Source organism: Macaca nemestrina, chromosome 2, assembly GCF_043159975.1.
Source record: "Macaca nemestrina isolate mMacNem1 chromosome 2, mMacNem.hap1, whole genome shotgun sequence".
NCBI lineage: Eukaryota > Metazoa > Chordata > Mammalia > Primates > Cercopithecidae > Macaca > Macaca nemestrina.
In genome coordinates this window covers 93,684,810-93,696,646 of record NC_092126.1, presented here as the reverse complement: position 1 = coordinate 93,696,646, position 11,837 = coordinate 93,684,810, and the positions used below count along the sequence as shown (strand labels likewise).

The window sequence follows — 11,837 nt, the reverse complement described above, 5'->3', positions numbered from 1 at the left end:
TACAATGTACAACAACACGCTTTGCTATATGTAGTATACACTGTGAAATAAAACTAAGTAACATGTTCATCACCTCACATACTTATTTTTTTGTAATGAGAACATTTAAAGTCTATTCTCTGAGAAATTTTCAAGTCTACATTATTATTAACTATAGTCACCATATTATATAATAGATCCTCAAAGCTTATCATCCTAACTGAAAATTGGTATCCTTTGACCAGCATGTACCCCTCTCCCTTCTCTCCTCCTTCCCTGCCCCTAGAAACCACCATTCTACTCTCTGCTTCTATGCATTCAATGAAGTTTTTACTCTTTATACTTTTGTATTGTTTATTTTATTTTTTTTAAACAGTAGTCTTGTTTTTTCTTTTGCAGTGAAAATAACTGACAAGAAGCTCACTGCCTGATTCACATAAGCAAGGCATGCTGCAGGGAAGACAGGGTTCTTATTAATATTTCCTTTCATGTGCTTACATATGAGTTATAGTTGCTAATCCTTTCCCACAGTTTAGCACCTAGTTAAAAGAAAGGGCTTCGGGCTCTTCCTCTTTCCCTAAGCGGCCTGAGGTAATCTGTGAAAATGGTTCGCTATTCACTTGACCTGGACAACCCCACGAAATCATGCAAATCAAGAGGTTCCAATCTTCGTGTTCACTTTAAGAACACTCAGAAAACTGCCCAGGCCATCAAGGGTATGCATATTCGAAAAGCCACGAAGTATCTGAAAGATGTCACTTTACAGAAACAGTGCGTACCATTCCAACGTTACAATGGTGGAGTTGGCAGGTGTGCCCAGGCCAAGCAGTGGGGCTGGACACGAAGTCGGTGGCCCAAAAAGAGTACTGAATTTTTGCTACACATGCTTAAAAATGCAGAGAGTAATGCTGAACTGAAGGATTTAGATGTAGATTCTCTGGTCATCGAGCATATCCAAGTGAACAAAGCACCTAAGATGTGCCAACGGACCTACAGAGCTCATGGTTGGATTAACCCATACCTGAGCTCTCCCTGCCACATTGAGATGATCCTTACTGCAAAGGAAGAGATTGTTCCTAAACCAGAAGAGGAGGTTGCCCAGAAGAAAAAGATATCCCAGAAGAAACTGAAGAAACAAAAACTTATGGCACAGGAGTAAATTCAGCATTAAAATAAATGTAATTAAAAGGAGGAAGAAAGAAAAAAAAAAAGAAAGGGCTTCGGAATCAGGTAAGTGTAGATTAAAGGTCTAACTGCAAATTGCTGAACCTTTGGAAGCCTCGGTTTATCCATCTGGAAAATGGATTTTTATCTTACAGGACTGTTGCGAGGATTGATGAGCTAACATTCCTATATCAGGGAGTTTGAAGTCTGGCCCAGGGTAAGAAGTGGGTGAATGGTGGCTTTTATTTTGTAGCTTTACAAGAACTCTGCAGCACAGTAAGACGTATTTTAGCACTAACTTTTTTTACAGATGGAGAAGTTCAGGCTCAGAGAGGTTAAATGGCTTCTATGAGATCAGACAGGAATTGGACTAGAGTTTGGATCTAATCACCATTATTCTGACTTCTGGTTCTTTTTCTTAGAAGCTGAATAAATTGAAGGTCACATAACTTTTTCATCAAATGTTGCCAGTTTTTATCTACATTTTGGAGACTATATACTTTCACCTGTGAAATTAAAAAAAAAAAAACCCACCTAATTTGCAGTGGAAATTGGCATTGAGGGAACAAATACAACAATAAAACCTCCACTAGTTCTATGTAGCTTCCTATCAAGTGCCTTGCCTCTAATGTAGAAATATCTGTCATTACCAGGACCCTAAGGCAATGAAAGAGACAGATTCCTACTTCATTCTGATTCAAAAGATCTCTCTCCTCTTAACCTCCCTTCTCACCCCAAGAAGCCTGTCCCATTCTGGAATCTCAGCTTTTCCTTTCAGTTAACAGAATCCTCTGGCCTCCCGCTTGTTCCTCTGTCACCCTGGTACAGCGCCTTTTCCTCAGCACCTCTCTCATAGCTTTTCTGTCCTCATTCACCCTTGTTGCTTTTCCCATATTTAGGACTCTCCTAATAACTCAGCCCCAAGGACAGATAATTTGTGGCAATTTATTAAAAAAGAACAGGTAGAGCTTTTAGATACTGCTAGAGATATGCAAAAAAATATTAAAATATGCCAGGCATTATCGTGCATGCCTGTAGTCCCAGCTACTCGGGAGTCTGAAGAGGGAGGATTTCTTGAGCCCAGGAGTTCTAAGCTGCAGTGTGCTATGCTGATCCTGTGCTATGCACTAAGTTAGGCATCAGTATGGTGACCTTCCTGGAGGCGAGACCATCAGGTTGCCTAAGGAGGGATGAAATGGCTCAGGTCAGAAGGAGAGTAGGTAAAAACTTTCATACTGATCAGTAGTGGGATTGCACCTGTGAATAGCCACTGTACTTTGGGAAACAGAGCAAGACCCCATCCCTAGAAAATAAATAAATATTAAGATATAAAACTTCAGAAATCAGTGCTCAGACTGGAGGTTGGTGGATAGCTTAGAGTTTGACCAAGCAGGGCAGAGAGGACCTGGAAAGCGTATATGCCTTTGGAATGATTCAGGCACTCAGAAGAAGTCTACCTAGATGGGCCACAATGTTCAGAGAGCATGGAGACATAAACAGGTAATAGTCTGATCAGACAGCAACATTAGGTGATACAGCAGGAGGTAGGTTCTAAAAGACAAACAGAGGTTCCCAGACTAGGAATTACGTGGAGATTCAGGTGGAAGCATGAGGCAAAAGAGGAAGCAGGTGACTGGCCCTGATCTCTAGGCTGACTGACATTCAGGAACAAGCCTCCAGGGCCTCAGATAATTGGGGCGAACCAAGCAGGGTGTGGAGTCAAGAGTACAGTACAACACATGGAGTCAGGACCAGCTCAGGGGTTCTAAGTAGAGGCCTGGTCATAGAAACAAGATAGAAGGGCAGTTGCTAGAAAGTGAGTCCAAGGTCAGAGCATTAAGTACTTAAGATAATGAACTATGACTTTAAAATTGCTCTTACCTAGACCAACCTTAGGATGAGTTCTAAAACAGGCTAAGCCCTGATTTTTGCCAGGAAGCATTTAAGGAATCCTGTTTCTGTAGTTGATAGCCAGGTGGGGTATTATACTGAGTGATAAGATCATATAGAAAACATTTTTTAAAGTAATTGAAAGACATCTAACTTACTAAAAATGTTTGCTGTTTTTTCTCCCAAATTTGTTTATTAGAATTTTTATTGGTGAAATTTAATTTTACATTGAGAACATTTAGAGAAGCAGTAACATTCCTTCTGTTTTTTGGTTTGCTTTGTTTTTCAGTAATTATTTTCCAACTACCCCTTTACTATGAAACTATCCTTTCTGTTAAGATCATTTGCTTAAAAGTTATGCTTATGCAGATAGAGGGGAAAATTGCACATTGGTTAATAATAGTTACAAATTATCATTAGCACTATGCAGTTTTAATGAATCATTATCTATTTTAAGTTAATATTTCTGCAATGTGGATCTGACAATCCTATTTTTATAAAATAATCTGACTAATCAGGATGTTCTAATCAGGGCAGAAAATAAAATGCAGAAACTTGGGGTCTTCAGACCTTCCCTTGGCCATGGGACTAAAATTGTGTCTCTAATAAAAGCATTTTGAAAGACCCAGACATGGTATGAGGTTTCTTTTGGCTGGCCACCAAAAGACCTCAAGGATTTGCTTCCCTTATGGAGACAGTTTTCTTCAAGACTGTGGTCCAGGGAGCCAACAGGGCAACACACATGTTTTACAAGGGATTTTGATTTCCATTAAGTCTCCTGCACACTTTTGAGCAAAGGACGGGAGAGGGTATTTTCCATGAGGAGATCCGTTGAGTTTTTGTGCCAACTGAAGACTATGAATTAATACTTTTCTCATATTCCTAAAATTAAAACCCCATGAACTAACCATTTTAGGGTATTAAGCTTTGCTTCAAAATGCATTCTCCACAGATGAATCAAAGGGCCTAATGCATTTACCATTTGGGAATAATAAGGCGTGAAATGGGGTCTAGGACTTATATATTTACATAAGAAGAAAGAGCTGGAAAACTTAAGGAAAAACAACAACAGAGGAAGGTCCTACTGTGAGACTTGCTCTGAAAACACAGACATGCCAACTGCTCCTCTTCAAACCACGGCCCAGTCTATGGCAATTGACAAGCACATTTGAAAACCTCAATCCTTTTTCCCCTTGGGTTTCCTAGAACTTCTAGATTTTGACATTCTCCTTGTCTTTGCTGTGTACCCCTGGGAGAAACAAAGAGTGAGAAGAAACAAGGGAAAGGAGAAACATTTGTGTATTCCAAGTTTTCGGTGTTGATCAGGTATGACCATTGCTATAAGGAAATAGGCATTGAGGATTACTATAGCATGAGGGAGTGGGGAAAGGGTTGAAAAACTAACTGTTGGGTACTATGATAACTACCTGCATATGGGATCATTTGTACCCCAGACCTTAGCATCAAGCAATATACCCACATAACAAACCTGCACATGTACTCCCTGAATCTAAAATAAAACTTGAATTTAAAAAATAAATAAAATGGAAAAGAAAAAGTCAGTATATAGAAACTTTAGAAATAGCAGTCATCTAGTTTTAACTTAAAATTGAGCAATTTAGATTTTGCCCTGTCTCACGCGTTCGTGTGAAGAGACCACCAAACAGGCTTTGTGTGAGCAACATGGCTGTTTATTTCACCTGGGTGCAGGCGGGCTGAGTCCAAAAAGAGAGTCAGCAAGGGGTGGTGGATTATCATTAGTTGTTATAGGTTTTGGGATAGGCGGTGGAGTTAGGAGCAATGTTTTGCAGGCAGGGGGTGGGTCTCACAAAGTACATTCTCAAGGGTGGGGAGAATTATAAATAATCTTCTTAAGGGTGGGGAAGATTACAAAGTACATTGATCAGTTAGGGTGGGGCAGAAACAAATTACAATGGTGGAATGTCACCAGTTAAGGCTGTTTTCACTTCTTTTGTGGATCTTCAGGTGCTTCAGGCCATCTGGATGTATACGTGCAGGTCATAGGGGATATGATGGCTTAGCTTGGGCTCAGAGGCTTGACATGCCCTATGTGAGAAAAAGTTGCCTAAGTCACGTATAAATGTGCGCAGTTTGTTGCAATCTCCTGTACCACCTGTTGCCCTCATGTCATTTCACTGAAGAATCATGGAATCACACAGCTTTGTAGCTGTGAGTTGAACATCTTAAGATAACTAGGATTTAATATTTTTACACAAAAACATCATTATTGATAGAATCACTTTTATTTGATTTACATCAAAACAAAGTCAGGACTAGAGTCATGCTGTCTGCAGTCCTTGAGTGAACAGAGCCTGTGTCAGCATAGGGTCAGCTGCATATGATGGCACACCCAAAGTTATAAAGACATAAACAAGATTAAAAGTTTATTTCCTTTTCAAGTAAAATTATTCTGGAGATAATGAGTCCAGGGTTGATCTGGTGGCTCCATGGTCATTGGGGATCCCAACTCCTTTGTTCTTGCTTCTTTGCCATTTTAAGCTTACCTCATTTCTGAAAATGGCAGTTCTAGCACCAGTCATGTTTGCATTCCAACCAGCGGGAATCAAGAGAAGATGTGTAAGATGGAAGGCAAAAGAGATTCCCAGAAGCTGCTGCAGATCTCTTCCAGCTGCATTTCGAAAGCCATTACTTAAGTATATGTTGTCACCTAGCTGCAAGAAAGGCTGGGATTGTATTCTGTATTCTGGGCAGTAATGTGTCCAGCTGAGCACTGGAGTTTTATTAATAAGGAGGAAGGTGAGAATGAATGTCAGAGTAGACAGTTACCAGTCTCTGTCTACATGTCAACTATTCTAATATCCATTCTTTACCTTGGTTACTTATTTCTTCACTTTGAACCTTACTAATTTTCTCCTAAATGCAAGTACAGAGCCCTGATATATCAGTTACATTATGTGAAGTCTATAACAATAATAATTAATTGGAAACACAAGAGATAAAAACAGAGATGGTTTCTAACTAAGGAACAAAAAACAAAAGGGAAAAGGGCCTTTCCATTTTCTCTCTCCCTCTTCTTCACTCTCTAATTCCCCACCACACACACACTTTTATATACATTCTGGCTGTTTTTCACTATTTCTTGGCTAGGGCACCTCACTGTACAGCAGAAAATATTTCACACAATCCAGAGAAGAAAAGAAAGACAGTTACTTGGCTTTTTTGCTCTTTATTAGAGGCCATTTTACAGAAAGGACAACTGGTTTGTTTAGGGAATTAGTGAAGAGGAAGATAGTAGCATATAAAAGGCATCAGCTGAAAGGAAGAAGCAAAATCTTTTTATCACTCTTAAATGAGGAAAGTCAAAAGCCTTCTGAGCTTTTTTGATTAATTTCAAACCCTGCCTTTCATTGGATATTTTTTGCCCTCAATTTTTGGCCATCTGAGACATAAGTTATTTTACTGAGATAACCTCTAGAAGTGGTGGGTGTCACCTGTAACACCAACAAAAACAATGCATCAGAAGATTCATTTGTTGTCTAATTCATTTTCAGGATATACTGAGTTGCCTTACTCAAGGGACTTATCTGGTAACATTTGAGGACAATGTAGGATGGAGGCTTTATTGTGTTGGACTTGACAGTAGGGTAATATGAGTGAGGTACAACATTATAATATATTAACTTATTAATTAGTTGGATGATGCTAGTACAACGTGGTAGAAAATAACGTACATCAAGAACTGTGGTTCTTTGAGTTTGTAATAATCCATTGAGGAGCTTGTTAAACACATCTGTTCCTAATCCAATCTCTAAAACTCTGATTTAGTACACCTAGGATAGATCCTAGGAATCTAAATTTCTGACAAGCATCCTAGGACGAGGCTTTGAGAGATACTGACCTAGAAATTCAGGTAGCATGAAGACCTTGATACGAGACTCAATGCTACAAGGGCTGGATTTGAGCCGTCTTCACCACTTACTAACTGTGTGATCTTGGACAAGCTATGTAACCTCTGAGCTCACTTTCTTTATTTTTAAAATGAGTGAAAATATAACTAGGATTGTTTTTCAGATTAACTGAAAGAACATATGTGAACACATATAGCACATTGCTTAACACTTGATAAACATGTAAAAAAATTCCTCCATCATGTTAAGATCTGAAGTGCTCTAGAGACTATTTATCCAAAAGTTCCGTGGCAAGTAGGCACCTGAAATTTCTACTAAAGCAGCAGGCCGTTTGGTTAAACTATTGTCTTCAGAAAACACCTATTGCTACTCAAATAAGCCACTTTGAATTGCTAATCCTTACCTAGTGCTTTCTGTGGTGTGTTCTGTGGAACAGGGGTCCTGTACCACCTTAAGAGGTGATAGTTTACAAAAAGGGTTCATGGTCAAATATTAAACAAAATCAACAAAGTTCCCTTAGTGTAAGACTTCTCTGAGCCTTTAATATGTTAATGCACATTTGAGTCTATAAGAGGGAGGTTTTGTATAAACCCTTTCCAATTATTTTGTTTGTTTTTTTTGAGACAGTCTTGCTCTGTCACCCAGGCTGGAGTGCAGTGGTGTGATCTCAGCTCACTGCAGCCTCCAGCTCTGGGCTCAAGCGATTCTCCTGCCTCAGCCTCCCAAGTAGCTGGGGTTATAGGCATGCGCCACCATGCCCAGCTAATTTTTGTATTTTTAGTAGAGACAGGATTTTGCCATGTTGTCCAGGGTGGTCTCAAACTCATGGCCTCAAGTGATTCACTGCCTTGGCTTTCCAAAGTGCTGGGACTATAGGCGTGATCCAGTGTACCACCCACATTTTCCAAATTTAATTGAGAAATATATTTTCATGTAGCATCTCAGGAGGTTTCAATCTACAGAACACACTGGGAACACAATTACCTATCTCTACATGTGAAAGTTTTAGATATGCTAGCAGACAGCAGTAAGCTAATGCAGAGAATAGAATGTGGGTTTGTGGGGAAGGAATAGAAAACTTTGTGGGACATTGGATTCAGCCTAGGGAGGAAAGTCCAGGTGAGAAACTCACATCCGCCAAGGATGTCAGAAGGGTGCCAGGGATCCTGGAGGCTGAAGCCCTAAAATGGAGTAAGGAAGACTTGAAAGTCAAAATGCTTTAGTTATAATTTAATATAGTAGTGCTTGTCTGGGAAAACAAGTTCTATGCTTCCTTTCTCTATTCTTACATTTACCTTCACAGCTTCTGACCTGCCTAATTGAGGTTATCTAGGTACTTACAAGGAAAGTTCATTCTTCCCACCCCTTTACCCTGAAAAAGAAATTTAAATTGGGTGTTTAATGTATGTCAAGCATTGGGCTTGGAGCTAAGAACTGAAAGACATGCATAAGATGTTGTTTATGTCCTGGAAGATCAACAGTGCAGTCAGAAGGAAATACAGGTGAAAAGATGCATACAACCATATGGTAATGTTAATTAAGTTATGCATACCACTTAATAGTGAATGAGGGACAGTGCTTCTAGGATTGGAGATGTCAGGAAAATTTCACATACAAAGTTATGGTTTGATATGGTTTGGCTGTGTTACCACCCAAATCTCAACTTGAATTCCCACATGTTGTGGGAGGGACCCGGTGGGAGGTAATTGAATCATGAGGGCAGGTTTTTCCCATGCTGTTCTCATGGTGGTGAATAAGTCTCATGAAATCTGATGTTTTAAAAATGGGAGTTTCCCTGAACAAGCTCTCTCTTTGCCTGCTGCTATCCATGTAAGACGTGACTTGCTCCTCCTTGCCTTCCACCATGATTATGAGGCCTCCCCAGCCACGTGGAACTATAAGTCCATTAGACACTTTTTCCTGTACAAATTACCCAGTCTCTGGTATGTCTTTATCAGCAGTGTAAAAATGGACTAATACATGGTTGAACCAATCCTTGAGGAAATAAGGCTTGACTGCAATGCAATGATTTAGAAGCATGCAGGAGAATAGAGTCCTAGAGGACAGAACCTCAGCTAGAAGCAGGGAGCACATATATTATTTGATGGCAGCATGTTGTCATTTTATGAGGCGAAGCTCTAAGGGTAAATTCTCAAAACAATGACATTAAATTCTGCCTGTAATTGAGAAGCATTTTCCATCCATGACACAGTGACATTAATGAAGAAGTCAGCACTTAATATAGTATCCATAGGGGAATCTAATGTGCTTGTGGTCACCCTGATGGATTCCCTCTCAGGTGAGTCTTCTAGGGACCTCACATAGTCACTGCTGAGTCTTGAGTTCATTGCCTGTGCCCCTTGCTTAGGCTGGTTCTTGAATCGGAATGCCCATCTATTTTCATTTGAAACCAGTCATCCTTCAAGGAGAAGTATGAATCTCACGGACACTCAGTGTGAAACTTTCTCTGTAGTCCAAAGTGTCATCTTTTCTCTGTTTATGGTCTAAAGACAACGTAGACACACCATTCACCTCATTCACTGGAGTTGCATCTTATGTGGGAATTATCCCAGAACATTTCTTAAATTGTTGTTTGAATGGATATGGTCAGATCACTTTGAAGTTCAAAAACCAAGAACTAGTTACTTGGGTTTTTTCCTACTTTTTTTTCTGTCTCTCTTTCCTGAAACAGTGGAGATGAAGGTTTCAATTTACCTATAGATCGACAAACAGAGAAAATGGGAATTAAATGAAATATGAGGCCAAGGGACCTGTCCAGCCTCTCTGGATTCTGCTTTTATTCCTGGTTCATTGGTTAGTTTAGGGAGAGAAGAATCTACATCAGTTAGAAGTATGAATCAACTTTCCTAGACAAAAATGGCTACTCAATGGACTTTCAAAGACAAAGTGGCTACTAAATTTGAAGGCAACCAGATAGAGAAGCCATCTCTGCTTCAGAACAAGCATCCCTGGTAAACAACTACTTCTTACGTGCAAGGCTCTATATATTCGAATATATTTAAAAAGAAAAAAGTAGAATTAGATGAAATAAAGCTATTTTCCCCAAAACTCAGGAAATAGGAGTTTTAAAGTGTGTGTACATAAAACAGAGATGAGTCTCCAGGCCTATTAGTTATATTAAGTTCTGACAGGGAAAAAAAAAAAGCTACGCTGTTAGAGAAATAACGTTAAGAGCTACTAATGTGTATGCCTCCAGTGACAAAATATAAAAGAGAAAAACAGAGCACTTATTCCTTCCAACTGCTATGGCTTTAGGCAAAACTTTGGCCACAAGGTCTGCTGCCTTCTAACTGATTTTCTTATTTCAACAATTGCACTAAATTCTGGGTAAATTAATTTTCCCTCAAAGTGAAAGGTTCTTTTAATAATTCCTTGAGTGTTCACATCATTGTCATTAATGGGCTTTGTTCTGTTCACTGTAGGATAACTTCTTTATATACTTGTCTTTTCAAAAGCTTTCTTCCAATGAATAGACATCATAGTAAGTCACTTGAAAAATCTCCCGTAAATATGGATTTTTTTTCAACATTATCAGCCATTGTCTCATAATTTCTTTAAAAAAAATAATTCTGACTTGGAATTACAGAAACCCTAGTCATGAATACGAGGTCAAATTCTATACTTGTAGCTTGCAAAAGCAGTTTGATAATAAATACAAAGCTTATTATAGTTAAAAACATTAATATGTTAGCATTTTAAAGAATTTATTTTTAAGCACATTTTATTCTCTGTACTTCGAAGTTTAATGATACAAAATAAAAAATATAAAGAGTTAAAAGTTCAAGGAAATGGTACTTCTGGAGACTATATTCCTGAAAAGCCTTTTTTTTTTTTCAATTATCAAGTAAAGGATGCAGAGAATAATGTTTAAATGTGTGTCTCCAATGAGTTACACACGTGGAAGAGTCAATCTCTTTGTTCTTCCACTTACTAGATGTGTGACTTTGTTTTTCTAATCTGTAAATTGGGGATAACAGCAACTACATAAAGGACTTTTATGAAAATGAAATGAGGTAGCCCATCTAAAGTGCCTAGAACAGTGTCTTAGACCTATCAAGATGGCTATATTATTATTATTGTTTTTCTATTATTGTGGCACTATATGGAACTTAAAACCAGGAAACCTAGCAATTCCAGGAATGACAATTTGGAAATTTTCTTTTTGGTGGGGCCCAAAGGAACAATTTTCAGGGATAATAGTTCTCATATTTGGGTGGACCAGGTATGAACACAGCTTTTCCAGAAGAGAGATGTGATTGGATATTATGTCTTCCAAGAGTCTGGCCAGCCATGCAGGGCAGGTCACCAAATCGTCAAGTGGATTAAGAATAAATCGACAGATAGACAGGCGTGGGCACAGTGGCTCACACCTATAATCCCAGTACTTTGGGAGGCCAAGGTGGGCAGATCACTTGAGGTCAGGAGTTCAAGACCAGCCTGGCCAACATAGTGAAACCTCGTCTCTACTAAAAATATAAAAATTAGCCGGGTGTGGTGGCATGCACCTGTAATCTCACCTACTTGGGAGGCTGAGGCACAAGAATCGCTTGAATCTGGGAGGCAGAGGTTGCAGCGATCCAAGATCATACCACTGGACTCAAGCCTGGGTGACACAGTGAGATTCTGTTTTTTAAAAAAAGAGACTGGGCTCAGTGGCTCACACCTGTAATCCCAGCACTTTGGGAGCCAAGGCAGGCAGATCATGAGGTCAGGAGATTGAGACCATCCTGGCTAACACCATGAAACCCCGTCTCTACTAAAAGCACAAAAAATTAGCTGGGCGTGGTGGCAGGTGCCTGTAGTCCCAGCTACTCAGGAGGCTAAGGCAGGAGAATGGTGTCTACGCGGGAGGGAGAGCTTGCAGTGAGCCGAGATCATGCCACCGCACTCCAG

At 39.5% G+C, this 11,837-nt stretch overlaps 1 pseudogene; it reads left to right on the top strand.

Annotated features, from left to right (window-relative positions):
* The first annotated feature begins 397 nt into the window (after positions 1–397).
* LOC105480080 (large ribosomal subunit protein uL22 pseudogene) lies at positions 398–1,172 on the top strand (annotated as a pseudogene).
* Positions 1,173–11,837: the final 10,665 nt, after the last annotated feature.